Source organism: Monodelphis domestica, chromosome 4 (genome assembly GCF_027887165.1).
Source record: "Monodelphis domestica isolate mMonDom1 chromosome 4, mMonDom1.pri, whole genome shotgun sequence".
NCBI lineage: Eukaryota > Metazoa > Chordata > Mammalia > Didelphimorphia > Didelphidae > Monodelphis > Monodelphis domestica.
The window spans coordinates 106,209,562-106,221,563 of record NC_077230.1 but is presented as its reverse complement, the minus strand read 5'-3'; the positions used below and the strand labels follow the sequence as shown (position 1 = coordinate 106,221,563).

Sequence of the window (12,002 nt, the reverse complement as noted above, 5' to 3'; positions counted from 1 at the left end):
TACAGAAAGGGCAGTGCTTAGCCATAAGGAATGAATGATGATGGAATTTCAGGCGTCAGTAGGGAAGATATCTTGAGGGGTCATACTAATAACATTTGTAGAGGGAGTACTTTAAGACCTCTGGTTTATTTTCTCATTTGATTCTCACAAGCTCGTGTGACAGCAGATATGGAAATGGTATGGTGGAATTTGAAGCCACATTTCTCCTGACTCCAGGACAAGTAAGTACTCTTTCTACTCCATCAAAAGGAGGGTCTGCTGGGAGCCACCTCCTCATCTGCTAGACTATGGCGGGCTCGCCCCGTGCCCACTTCCATTAGCACAGATTGGCCTACCAGATCATCTAATTGTTACCTGGAAGAGGACAGACAACTTGCGCCTGATGGTTGAGCTATAAGGATATCAGCTGGTCTATAAAGGTGTGACAAACACTGAGGTGAGGGATAGAATAGGGGAACAGATTTTAGGCAATGATTCTTTTAGACTTGAACACAGGACAGGGGTACAGAGAGACAGATTCCTTATAGAATGATGCCACCCATTTCTTATGGATCCTCTGAGACGGCACAAGAACCTTCCAGTTAGCTACACTCCTCAGAGCCTCTGTGCTCTCAGGAGAGCAGCAGTCAAACCCTAGGAGGAGCCTAAACGATTCACTCCCAAGGGCAGTCTTAGGCCATCTCTGAGCAGCAGCTCAGACCCACGGCAGGAGGGTGAGCGGGAGGACATCAGTCAGGGACCAGCCTCCCTGGCCTCCTCTCCTTACAGCTCTGAGACCTCAACCCCACTTCCAGCTATCAGAAATAGGCAAGTTAACTCTTGGTAGCAAGTTGAGTTTTTTTTCCCATGAAAAGAAATCAATAATGGTGAGAATGAAAAAGGAATTTCTTCCTCGTGATGCATCCCAGCCACAGACCAGAGTTAAAGGCAATATTGGGGAAGGGATTTTAGTCTTCTGCAGATTGATGACTGAAGGTAGCATGTGTGGATGTGGGTGTCTGAGATTTTTCCAAGAACAGAACTAGCGATCTTGCAGGCAGAATGCCAGCCCAGAGGCATTGGGCCTGCTTCTTGGGAGGGGACTCCAGGGTGAGGCTTCCCTTTCTGGGGAGGCAGAAGGACATCCCTTCTACTCAATGTTTCATAGACAAGACCTCATATCCTCCCACTCCTTGTCCAGGGCTCACTCCATCTAATGATGTGTGGTAATAGTACGAAAGACCAAAGACTAATAAAAAACGGGTTCTGGTTCTGTTTTCCTCACTGTATGACCTTGAGAAAATACCTTAAACTTTTTAAGCCTCAGTTTGTCCATCTGTCAAATGGGGATGTTAATATCATCCTCATGAGGTATTGCAAGGCCTGGAAATGAAAGCAGATGTCTGAGAAGTACAAAATGCCAAGTAAATGCAAAGAATTCCTATTATTATGCTATTTTGTACACTTTCTTCCTAGAAAATGACACAACTAAAACACGAAACAGGTGGCCTCCCCCCTCCCCCAAACGCCGTCTTCTTTTATCATCCCTTTCCCCAAGACTTCATCCCACCTGGAAATTCTCCGTTTGGGCAGAGCCCAGTGCTTTTTAAAAGACAAACACCGTCACATGTGCTTTTAACATCCATCGAATGAAAGATTCCGTGTCTATAACAGCATGGAGTCCTGCTCTATGTCCATGACATCAAAGCTACATGCTACAGCCCTGCTGTCACGGGGTCACGCTCCCCACTCACGATGTCCCGGAGACACATTCCGCGTCCCCAAACATCTCCTTGACATCATAGAGACACAGTGAGTCATCCGCAGCTTAGCGACCCCGCCATGCCTGGGACACCACAGAGACCTGCCAGCCGTCCTGAGCCCTGGAGCTACGGGTCTGGGGAGTGAATCGAGGTGTTCAGGGCAGGAAGCGCATGATGGCGGGGAAGTCAGTCTCCAGGTGTTTCTGTCCTTGGACTTGGCAACAGGCTTTTCTGGCGGGGCTGTGGAGCTACTACGGGCCCACGTCAAGGGAAGGTCATTTTATCGGGCCCCAGGAAGGCCTTGTCAATCCAGTTCTGGGCCTGTGCTCGCTGTGACTCCTGACCGGGGCCCTCACAAAGGGGCACCCGTGATCGGGTCCTGGCTTGCTTCTCCCAACCCCCACCCGCAGAGTGCCCCCAGAATCAAGACGGCAGCCAGGGCAGTTTCAGCGAGCCGGACACCAGGCTGCCCTCCCAGGATCTCTAGTGCCCGGGCAGAGTGTGGCTGGAGATCCCGTCAGGAAAGTGGCTGCTGGTGAATAGGCTCATTGAGAGACAGTCCATCCCAAGCCAGGTGCGGGGCGAGGGAAGCCGGTGCCCCATAGTGGCCGCCCCTCAGGCCCCCCTCCTCCCCTCGTGCAGGAACACCGTCACACACACGCACACACACACACACATGCATGCGCAGACACACAAATTCACAGACGCAGGTGTGCACAGACACAGGCACAGACAGAACAGAACGATGAGATCTGCAAGGGATCTCTCTCGGGGCCACATGGTGACCCCCATCAGTCACACACAGCCAGCTCTAGGGTCCCGTGGGGCTGCCCCCAAAGCGTCCTACATCCAGACCCCCTCGCACACTGGGGAGCACACAAGGTCCAGGGGGACCCTCTGGGCGCCCAACGCAGCAGGCACATTAACCTTGGGGTGGGTGAGGGGGACTGTCCACAGCTGGCTTCGGGTCCAGGAAGAAGGCACTGGCAAGGTCCAAGAGCCCAGAGCAGAGTCAGAGCCGGTTGCCCTCCCCCCGACCACTGGTGTGGTGGGAGAGGACCAAGGGGAGGCCCAGAGGACAGGGGGGTGCGGGGGAGACAGGAAAGACAGGCAACCAGAATCAGACAACGAGAAGCTGACCTGCTGGTCCGGAAACCCCGTGTGCCGCTCACCCCCAGCCACCAGCACCAGCCACCAGCCCCGGCACCGCCGGCCCGGCCGCCTCTTCTACCGAGGCGGCTTTGCGGCCCCCCTCGGTGCTCAGCGGAAGGCCAGCAGGAACATCAGCACGACATTAATGATGATGAGGAAGAGCAGGATGACAAAGACCACCACACGCTGAGTCTCGGGGTTCATGTTGCAGCGCAGGAAGGTGTGTAGGATGCTCCATTGAGGCCGGCTGCAGTCTGGGCCCTTCGCCATGGCTGGCCTTGGCTGAGGGACGGGGGAGGGAGGGGGAAGGGGGAAGATGAGTGGGTGGCTTCAGGTTCCAGACAAGAAAATTCGGTTCCTTGGCTGCTCCCCGAGAGAACAGTTCAGAGAGAGGGACTGGCTGGAGGAGAAGGGGAAGGGGGAGGGGGCTGACGAATGGGGGGCGGCGGGGAAGGAGCCCCAGACAATAGACCTATTCTGCAGCTGTCAGGAGCAGAGACCTGAGTCTTCTCTGCAAAGCCATTGTCGGCAGTCAGCCAAGAGGAGCATGCACGTGTCCCAGATGCGGCTCCACCAGCCTCCCCCTGGGCTCTGGCTGCCCCCTGCCCGCTTTTGTTGCCTTTTAGCGGGGCTGCTCCCAGGTCCCTCCAAGCGGAGCTGGATGGGGCAGCTGCCCAGCCATAGTGGGCGGCAGGGAGAATGCGCTGGAGCGGGGGCGCTCTGGGCTGTGATGCTGGATTCCCAAAGAGCCGGCTAGCTATTTGCTGAGCCTGGTATCCAGGTTACAAGTGGGGCCCTAGCAACGAAGAAAGCACAGGGGCGAGGGGTAGGAGGCACGCAGAGGGGGAAGGGGGTCTTTAAGGAGGTTTGGGAACAGATTCCTTCCTCCGTTCCAACCTCTGCGCCCCTCCCTTCCCTGCGGCTGAACGGAGTGCGGAGGTCCCTGTGCCGAGGTGGAGAGGGCGGTTTGGGAAGATGCAGTCTAGATTGATGGATGGAGAGGTTGTTCCGACTGTCGGGAGGGGGGATGGAGAGCGGGAGGATCAGGCGGCAGGTGGGATATGTTTCTTTCTGTTCATCCTGGGCGGTTCATCTTTTAGGACGGTAGGGAGGCGTTCCGGAGGCAGCCTCGCAGGGAAGAGGCACGGTCAAGAAGCGTGGGCTGGAGTGGGGTGAGGAACGCTGGACCCAAGTCAGAAGACCCGCGTTGGAGTCCTGAATTCGCAGCTTCCCCGGAGGGGCGGGCCCTTGGGCACCAGGGTCTGGGTCTAAATTAGGGGCTTGAATTAGCGGATGTTTACATCTCCCTCTAGGTCCAACACCCCGAGATTCTGTTTGGAAGCAGGGATATTCTTGCCTAGGGGAAGTGATATGCCAGGAAGAAGGCTAGGAAGGTCTGCCCCCAGGTAAGTGGAGAGAGCTCTTGGGTCTGGTGTCAGGAAAATCTGAGTTCAAATGCAGCCTCAGACACTTACTGGCTGTGTGATCCTGGGCAAGTCATCTGTAAAATGAGCTGGAGAAGGAAATGGCAAACCACTTCAGTATCTTTGCCAAGAAAACTCCAAGAGTTGGACGTGGCTGAAACAACTGAACAATAACATAGAGGTCTGTCCCAGGCTCTCAAGTATCTTCTTATGGTCCTGCCGCCTAATTAGCACTGGCCTTTATGAAATCCTCTTTTAAAGTACACTCCTGTTAAGGGTACCATATCAACTCCTCAGCACATCAATATAAAATAATCAAGAATGGTAACAGGCCCCATGATATCTAGTTAACAAAGTTTAGTGAGTGGCACAGCTGAGAATCAACTATAAACCAGCAAGTTCTGGGTTCCAGTCCTGCCTCCAATACATATTGATCATGAGATCCTGGGCACATCACTAAGACTATATAACTTGGGGCAGCTAAGTGGCTCAGTGGATAGAGAGCCAGATGTGGAGATGGGAGGTCTTGGGTTCTGCCACTTCCTAGCTGTGTGACCCTGGGCAAGTCTCTTAACCCCAGTTTCCTAGCCCTTACCTCTCTTATACCTTGGAATCAATACATAGTATCAATTCTAAGATAGGATGTAAGGTGTTTTTTTTTTTAAATATAACTTGTAGAGCAAGTACCAACTGCATTGTTGGAGGGAGTTCTCTCACCAAAAGCTGTCTCCAAAATTAATGAACTGGAATAAACTTTGAAGGAGTCCAGTAAACTTTACAAAGATGCTTCCCCTTCTAAAAGTAGAGTCCCAGGGCAGTGTGAGACTCCTGGGTCCCAGCAGAGAGAAGACTCAGGAAGAAGAAAAGGCTAGAACCAGGGGAGGTAGGGCTGGGGCAGTTCAGACAGACGTTAGTGTCTTTACAAAATTGTCCAACGTGGGCTCTATTTGAAAGTTTCATCCACTCTCAGAAGTTCGAGGCTGTCTTTCTTAGATGTGACAGTACAGCCCAGGGCCCATGGCAAATGTTGGGAAGAGGACACAGGCACATTACGGAGCCAGACCTTCCTTTGGCTCAGGACTAGAGCAAATATAAGGCTTCTTAGGTTTGTTTTAGGCCAGTTCTAGGACCCAGTTCTATACCAACTAGGGTCTCTATAAATGAATCCTTAGCCACTTGACACAGAAGGAACATGGGTTGATATGGACTAAAGTAAACTTCTTATTTGGGTGGCACAATGGATAGAGCACCAGGCTTGGAATCAGGAGGACCTTAGGCAACTCATTTAATAACCCTGTTTGCCTCAGTTTCTCATCTATAAAATGAGCTGCGGTAGGAAGTGGCAAACCATTCCAGGATCTTTGACAAGAGAACCCCAAATGGGGTCATGAAGAGTTGGACACAACTGAAAAATGAACAATAAAAACTTATTTTGCATTCCCTGTTTTTGGATCTGGAGATGGAAATAAAATTTGATGAGAATTCTTTTTCTAAGGCAGGTGTAGCTTTGGGAGCCTTGTTGAATGTCCTAATTTCTTCAGCTTCTGTGACTTCACAAAGCTTTTTGAAAACAGATAATTCTCACAGGATTCTGGGGGTGGGAGTGGGAAGTGGAATGGCAAGTCATAGGATCATGGGATTTTAGCATTGAAATTTAGCATCAACTGCTTAGAGATTATTTAAAACTGATACAGGGCTTTGAAGTTTTAAAAAAACTTTACACTCATAATACCATTAAGGTCTGATAGGAACCCTGCCAGGAAGGAACTACATGCATTATTAGCTGCATTTTTATAGGTGAGGAAATGGATTGGTCACATGATTTACTCAGAATCACCCAGCTAAAAAAGTATCAGAGACAAGATTCACACTGAGGTCTTCCTGATTCCAATTACAGAATTCTATCTGCCTCTCTTTAATCCAAATCCTTCATCCTCTAGAAAGAAATAGGCCACAGAGGTTGAAGAGATTTGTCAAATGCATTCATAGCAGTTAGTCTTAGAGGTTAGAATCTTCTGATTCCTATTCAAACATTCTTTTCACTCTACCACACACAGACCTCATTTTATTAAAAGGGGAAACAAGCCACAGGTCAAATGATGACTTTGAAGTTTTATAGTAAATAAGCACACCTGGGAATTAGAATACAAGAATTCTGGGTCCTTTTTATGATGCTCCAAAAACAGGATTTCTTTATAGTGTGAAAGGTACAACAGAAACAAAGGCATGGAATATGGGGACTGATTTTACTAGCAGAAACAAGATGTGATGATAGGGAGACTGGTCTGTGGATTGAGCCAATGAACTCTTTCAAATTATCTTTCAGCAAATCACCTTGTCAGGTTTCAGTGGATTTCAGGTAGTGAGGGTGTCATTAGGCAAAGAGATTTGTCCCCATTCAATCCAGCAAATACTTGTATGTAATAACTACTATATAAAAAATAGAGGTATCTAGTTAGCTCGATGGATAGAGACTCAAGTTCAAATCTAGCCTCAGACATGTATTAGCTGTGTGGCCCTGGGCAAGGTCACTTACTCTCTGTTTACCTTAATCAACTGAAGAAGGAAGTGGCAGGCTAATATCTTTGCCAAGAAAACTCCATGGACAGTATGGCCCATTGGGTCACAAAGAGTCCGACATGACTGAACAACAACAACAGAAAGCATTGTTCCTCATCTGTAAAATGAGCTAGAGAAGGAAATGGCAAACCACTCCAGTAACTTTGCCCAGAAAACCCAAAAGGAGGTCACGAAGAGTGGGGCATGATTGAAAACAACTGAACAACAACAAAACACAGTGCTAAGGACAAAGGCAGCTAGATAGTACAGTGGATAAAGTGCTGAATTTGGAGTAAGGAAGATCCGAGTTCAAATTTAGGCTGCCTGCCTCAGTTTCTTCATTTGTAAAAAGGGGATAATGATAGCATCTCTTCCTAAGGGTTACTGTGAGGGCCAAATAAGAAGATTTGTAAATACTTTGCAATGGTCTGGCATGTAGTATATGCTTAATAAGTGCTCATTCCCTTCCTTCCTTCCTAAGCACTGGAGAAGATGCAAAGTTTAGATAAAATTATTCATGCTCTCATGTGGAGTCAATGTTTCAACAATCAGTGATCTCATAATATGAGCAATTCAGTCTTAGGGCATTGAGTGAGGGTTAGAGAGGGCGACTTCCCCATGGTCATAATACTGCTTTCAGCTTGAGCATGCTCTCTACAATGAAGCCACAGGGTCATAGGAATACTCACAACTGGATCGCAGTCATCCGAATGTTCCCTCCAGCGAAGCAGATTGCAAACTATATGTGAGAATGATGCCCATGGCAGCCCATAAGTTTTTCTACCTGATGTGCTGAAGAGCTTTCTCACTATCTCCTGAGATCATGAAGATGCTGGTGGAACACTCAGGCTGTCCTCTTGTCGTCTCTAGCCTCGCCCCTTGCCCAGCCTTGATAATGCCCTGGATTCCATTTTTTCTTTGAAGTTCTTAATAGGTTTACGTTATACTACATGCTTCTTCATTGCCATCTGGGCGATATTCATTTGCAATTTGTCAGATCCGATTGTGTTTTGTGCCTTTCAGGCTTACTACATGACTGATAAAATTTATTTTATTAAAAACGATAGAGGGGGCAGCTGGGTGGCTCAGTGGATTGAGAGTCAGGCCTAGAGATGGGAGGTCCTAGGTTCAAATCTGGCTTCAGCCACTTCCCAGCTGTGTGACCCTGGGCAAGTCACTTGACCCCCATTGCCTAGCCCTTACCACTCTTCTGTCTTGGAGCCAATATACAGTATTGACTCCAAGACGGAAGGTAAGGGTTTAAAAAAAAAAACGATAGAACTTTGCTTCTGAAAGAAGCTCGATAAAAACCAATCAGTTCTGTTCTTCTCTTCTTGTTTAATTCCAGACTTAATTCATTGTTCATTTATACAGTCTGTCCCAGACATTCATACTGATGGGCAAGTCCTGTCCATCCAAATGCATGCCATATGGTCAAGAGCCCGTCTTCTTCCATTTGCCATACCAAATGTAAAAGTGCCCAGCTCTGTGATGGATAATTGTGAGGGCTCAAGGAATCACTTTACAAGGGATTTTAATGGAGGAAAATACATACTAAAGGCATGGAAAATATCTTCGATCTTAGTACCAAACAACGTCATCATCATCAACATCAACAACAAAAGAGAACCAACCCTCCCCCCCCAATCTCCCATGTCAACAAGTACTTTTGTTGTTGGCATTCAGTCATTTCAATCATATCTAACCCTTTGTGACCCCTTTTGAGGTTTTCTTGGAAAAGATATTGGAGTGGTTTGCCATCTCCAGGAAATGCTTTAAGATTCCCTTATTTTACAGATGAGGAAATTGAGACAAAGCAGGTTAAGTGACCTGTCCAGGGTCCCACATATAGTGTCAGATATGAAATGAGGATGATGAGTCTTCCAGCAGTCCATCCACTGTAGCCCTTCGTTACCCTCTACAACTACTTACACACACATACATGTATAAGTATACACACATGTTTATATAAAATTGCTATGAGACCACACAAAGTGAGATTTTTTTCAATGACGGTATTAGTAGAATAAAGACAAGCTTTCACAAAAAACATTATTAAATGGACCACATCCGTAACATTTTACAATCTGTTTTAGAAGATGTATGGAAAATTCTTTTCTTATTGCTTGTCGCATTTGGTTTGAGAATTTGATTCTGTAGCACAAAATACCACCTTGAAAGCTCTACCAATGTACTTTTGATCCAGACATTAAATTTATCTGAGATTCCTTGAAAAAAAATAACCTTGTTCAGTAATCCTCTGATTGTTAACATAAGGCAACATATAAAGCTATAGCCACAGTTCTTATTTGCATGGTGCTTTAAGGCTTGCCAAATGCTTTATTGATGTTAAAATAAGACACTATAAGATGAACTGTTAATAATGATAACTAGTATACAGTGACTGCATAGTGCTTTATAAATATTATCTCATTCATCCATATGAAGTAGACGCTATTTTTGCTCCTATTTTATAGATAAGGAAACTGAGGCTGAAAGAGTTTTAGTGACTTGCCTGGACTCACATGGTTAGCAACTGTTTAAAGCAGGATTCACACTCATATCTTCCTGATTCCAAGTCCATCACTCTGACTATGGAGCCACTTCTGCCTCCCTCACTACTAACTAGGAGGTTCAAGGCAGGTTTCCTAGACAAGCTGACCTTTGAGCTGGGTTTTAAAGGTTGATTCAGGATTCATTATGCATAATAATTAAGGCTAAGCTCAAGTTCTATTTCTTCCTCAAAACCTTTTGTCTGCGTACAGTGATATTGCTTTTCTCTGTCTCAACTATTAACTCTGGAGATCTGCTCTGTATTACCAGATACAACCTTATATTATGATTTTTCTTGGCATTATTTTCCTAGAAAGAATGGGAAACTCCTTGTAGGAAGGGAAATTTTACCCTCTCCCTCCTCCGGCCTCACTCACTCCCAAACCCTTGTTCAGATCTGGCAAATGGCTGGTACAATGGATAGAGCTTTGGGCCTGGAGTCAAGAAGACCTGAGCTAAAACCTGGCCTCAGACACTTACTAGCTGTGTGACCTTGGGCACATCATTTAACCTGGCACAGATGAGGTGCATATGTATACTAGCTATGATGATGACGATGATCTCCTTCCTTGGTCATTTTAAATTATCCTTAGATTTAATATCTTATAGTTTACAAAGCTCTATCCACCAATCATTTAACTACTTAAAATAGAATATCTCATTTGAAGAACCCTGGGAGATAAGTGCTATTATGATCACCCCCATTTTATAGATCAGGAAACTGAGGCTAAAAGATTTAGTGACTTGCCTAGGTCATACAGTAATAAATATCTGATACAGGATTTTAATTCAGATCTTCCTGACTTTAAACTCAGGCTCTATCCACTATGCTGGCTAGCTGCTTAGATGCTTTCCTCTCTTAAAGGAAGGATTTTGGGGGAGAAATATTGGCAGTGGGGAGAGAAGTGAACTATAAAACAAGTAGAGAGGATATATAAATTATATATAAATTTTGTTTAGAACCTGTTCTGTGAATTTTTACAAGTTAATTTCTCTTTTGTCCACCAAAATGGGATGCTCTTACCTTGAGGGTCTATTTTCTCTGTAGATATTCTTCTATGAGAAAGGGGAGTGTCTATGGTGGGGTAAATGGGGTTTGGGGTTGGATTTATATTCTCCTTCTGGGAACAAATGCATTAATATATTTTATGAGGTCTTTCCTCCTGGCCACATTGGGCAGAGGAAAAGGCATTATTTCCATATTTTTTTATCCATCGTTAATTAGGAGACTTTCTAATCAAAAGTGAACCAGGATTATATAATTAATATTTTCAGGATCTCCAGTACCAGACTGATGGGTGTATGGGTGAGATGGGGATAGGGAAGGGATAAGAAAGGGAAGGGGGTGCTGAAGAGAGGAAAGGTCAAATGCTGGAGCAAAAGATGCCATTTTTTAGAATAGCCCACCAGGAAACAGGCTTCAACAATCATCAGGCTAGGCCTAAGAAAATTAGGTCCAGGCAAAAGCGTAGCCAGTTTGGGAAATTCTTTATGCATTCTTCTGATTAACCTTGTAGCTATATAATCTGAATTTACATGTTCTGTTCCCTTACAAATAAGGTCTTAGCGTCTCAAGTAAAGATTCTTGGAGTCTTTACTTAAAAAGAGGTCGGAGTCAATAAAAGGAAGAAAGGGAATGAATTAGAGCCTAGGAACCCAGGGAAAGAAGCAGAAATTTGGGTGGGGATAAATCTCAGTCAAAGAAGTCAAGGTAGTTAAGAAAAAAAAGGATAGCAGGCTGCATACCTTGAGCCAAGATTTAAATATGACTGAAACTTATAGTATAAAAAGAAAGAAGGGCTAGGAAAATGGCAGGCTTTATGGATCAGTCCTGAGAAAAATCAAGTCAAATGCCTTTCAAGCTGAGGTCCTTACATCAGGCTCCATGGACATTTATACCTTCGTTTAAAGGAACAGTCATGATTCTAGAAACGTGGCTACAAAGTGAATTTCTGTAAAGTAAATTTTATTTCCCAGTCATCTATGAAATTCAGAGCTAAGTTTTCAATCAAGTGACAATAATCCCATTAATGCCACAAGTTACAGAATACAAATATTAATATACTAATTTTACAGAAAATAAAACTTAGGATCAGCAAGATTAAATGACTTGCTCAGGTCACACAGCAGGTTAAAGTTATAAAACCATGAACTGAATCTAGATTCTCTTGAGTACAAATCCAGCTCTACTCTATACTACTCTTTTAAAAAATATTTATTTTTAAATATTTTTTCCATGGTTCTCTCCCTCTCCTCTTCCCTCCCAGAGCTGACAAGCAATTCCACTGGTTTACACATGTATTTTCACTTGATACCTATTTTCCATATTTTTTATTTTTGAACTTTATACTGCTCTTTAAAAAAAAAACCCTTAGCTTCTACCTTAGAACCAATACTGGTTCTAAGGAAGAAGAGCAGTAAAGGCTAGGCAATGGGGGTTAAGTGATTTGCCCAGGGTCACATAGCTAGGAAGTATCTGAGGCCAGATTTGAACCCAGGGCCTCCTATCTCTAGGCCTGGCTCTCAATCCACTGAGCCACTTATCTGTCCCCTACTCTAGTCTTTTGAAAGC

General features: G+C 45.5%; 1 protein-coding gene across 12 annotated transcripts in view; it reads right to left on the bottom strand.

The window, feature by feature from the left end:
* The window catches only part of ARHGEF4 (Rho guanine nucleotide exchange factor 4), a 518,865-nt gene that overhangs the window by 42,298 nt on the left and 464,565 nt on the right, over positions 1-12,002 (bottom strand). Inside the window, exon 1 of one of the 12 annotated variants that reach the window (XM_056793692.1) lies at positions 1,550-3,590. The exons of 10 other annotated variants lie outside the window; for them this stretch is intronic. The gene's annotated coding sequence lies outside the window, so the exon portion shown is untranslated. Of the gene's footprint in view, positions 1-1,549; positions 3,591-12,002 lie in introns of those variants that run through there. One more of the 12 variants, XM_007493971.3, reaches the window with a different exon arrangement.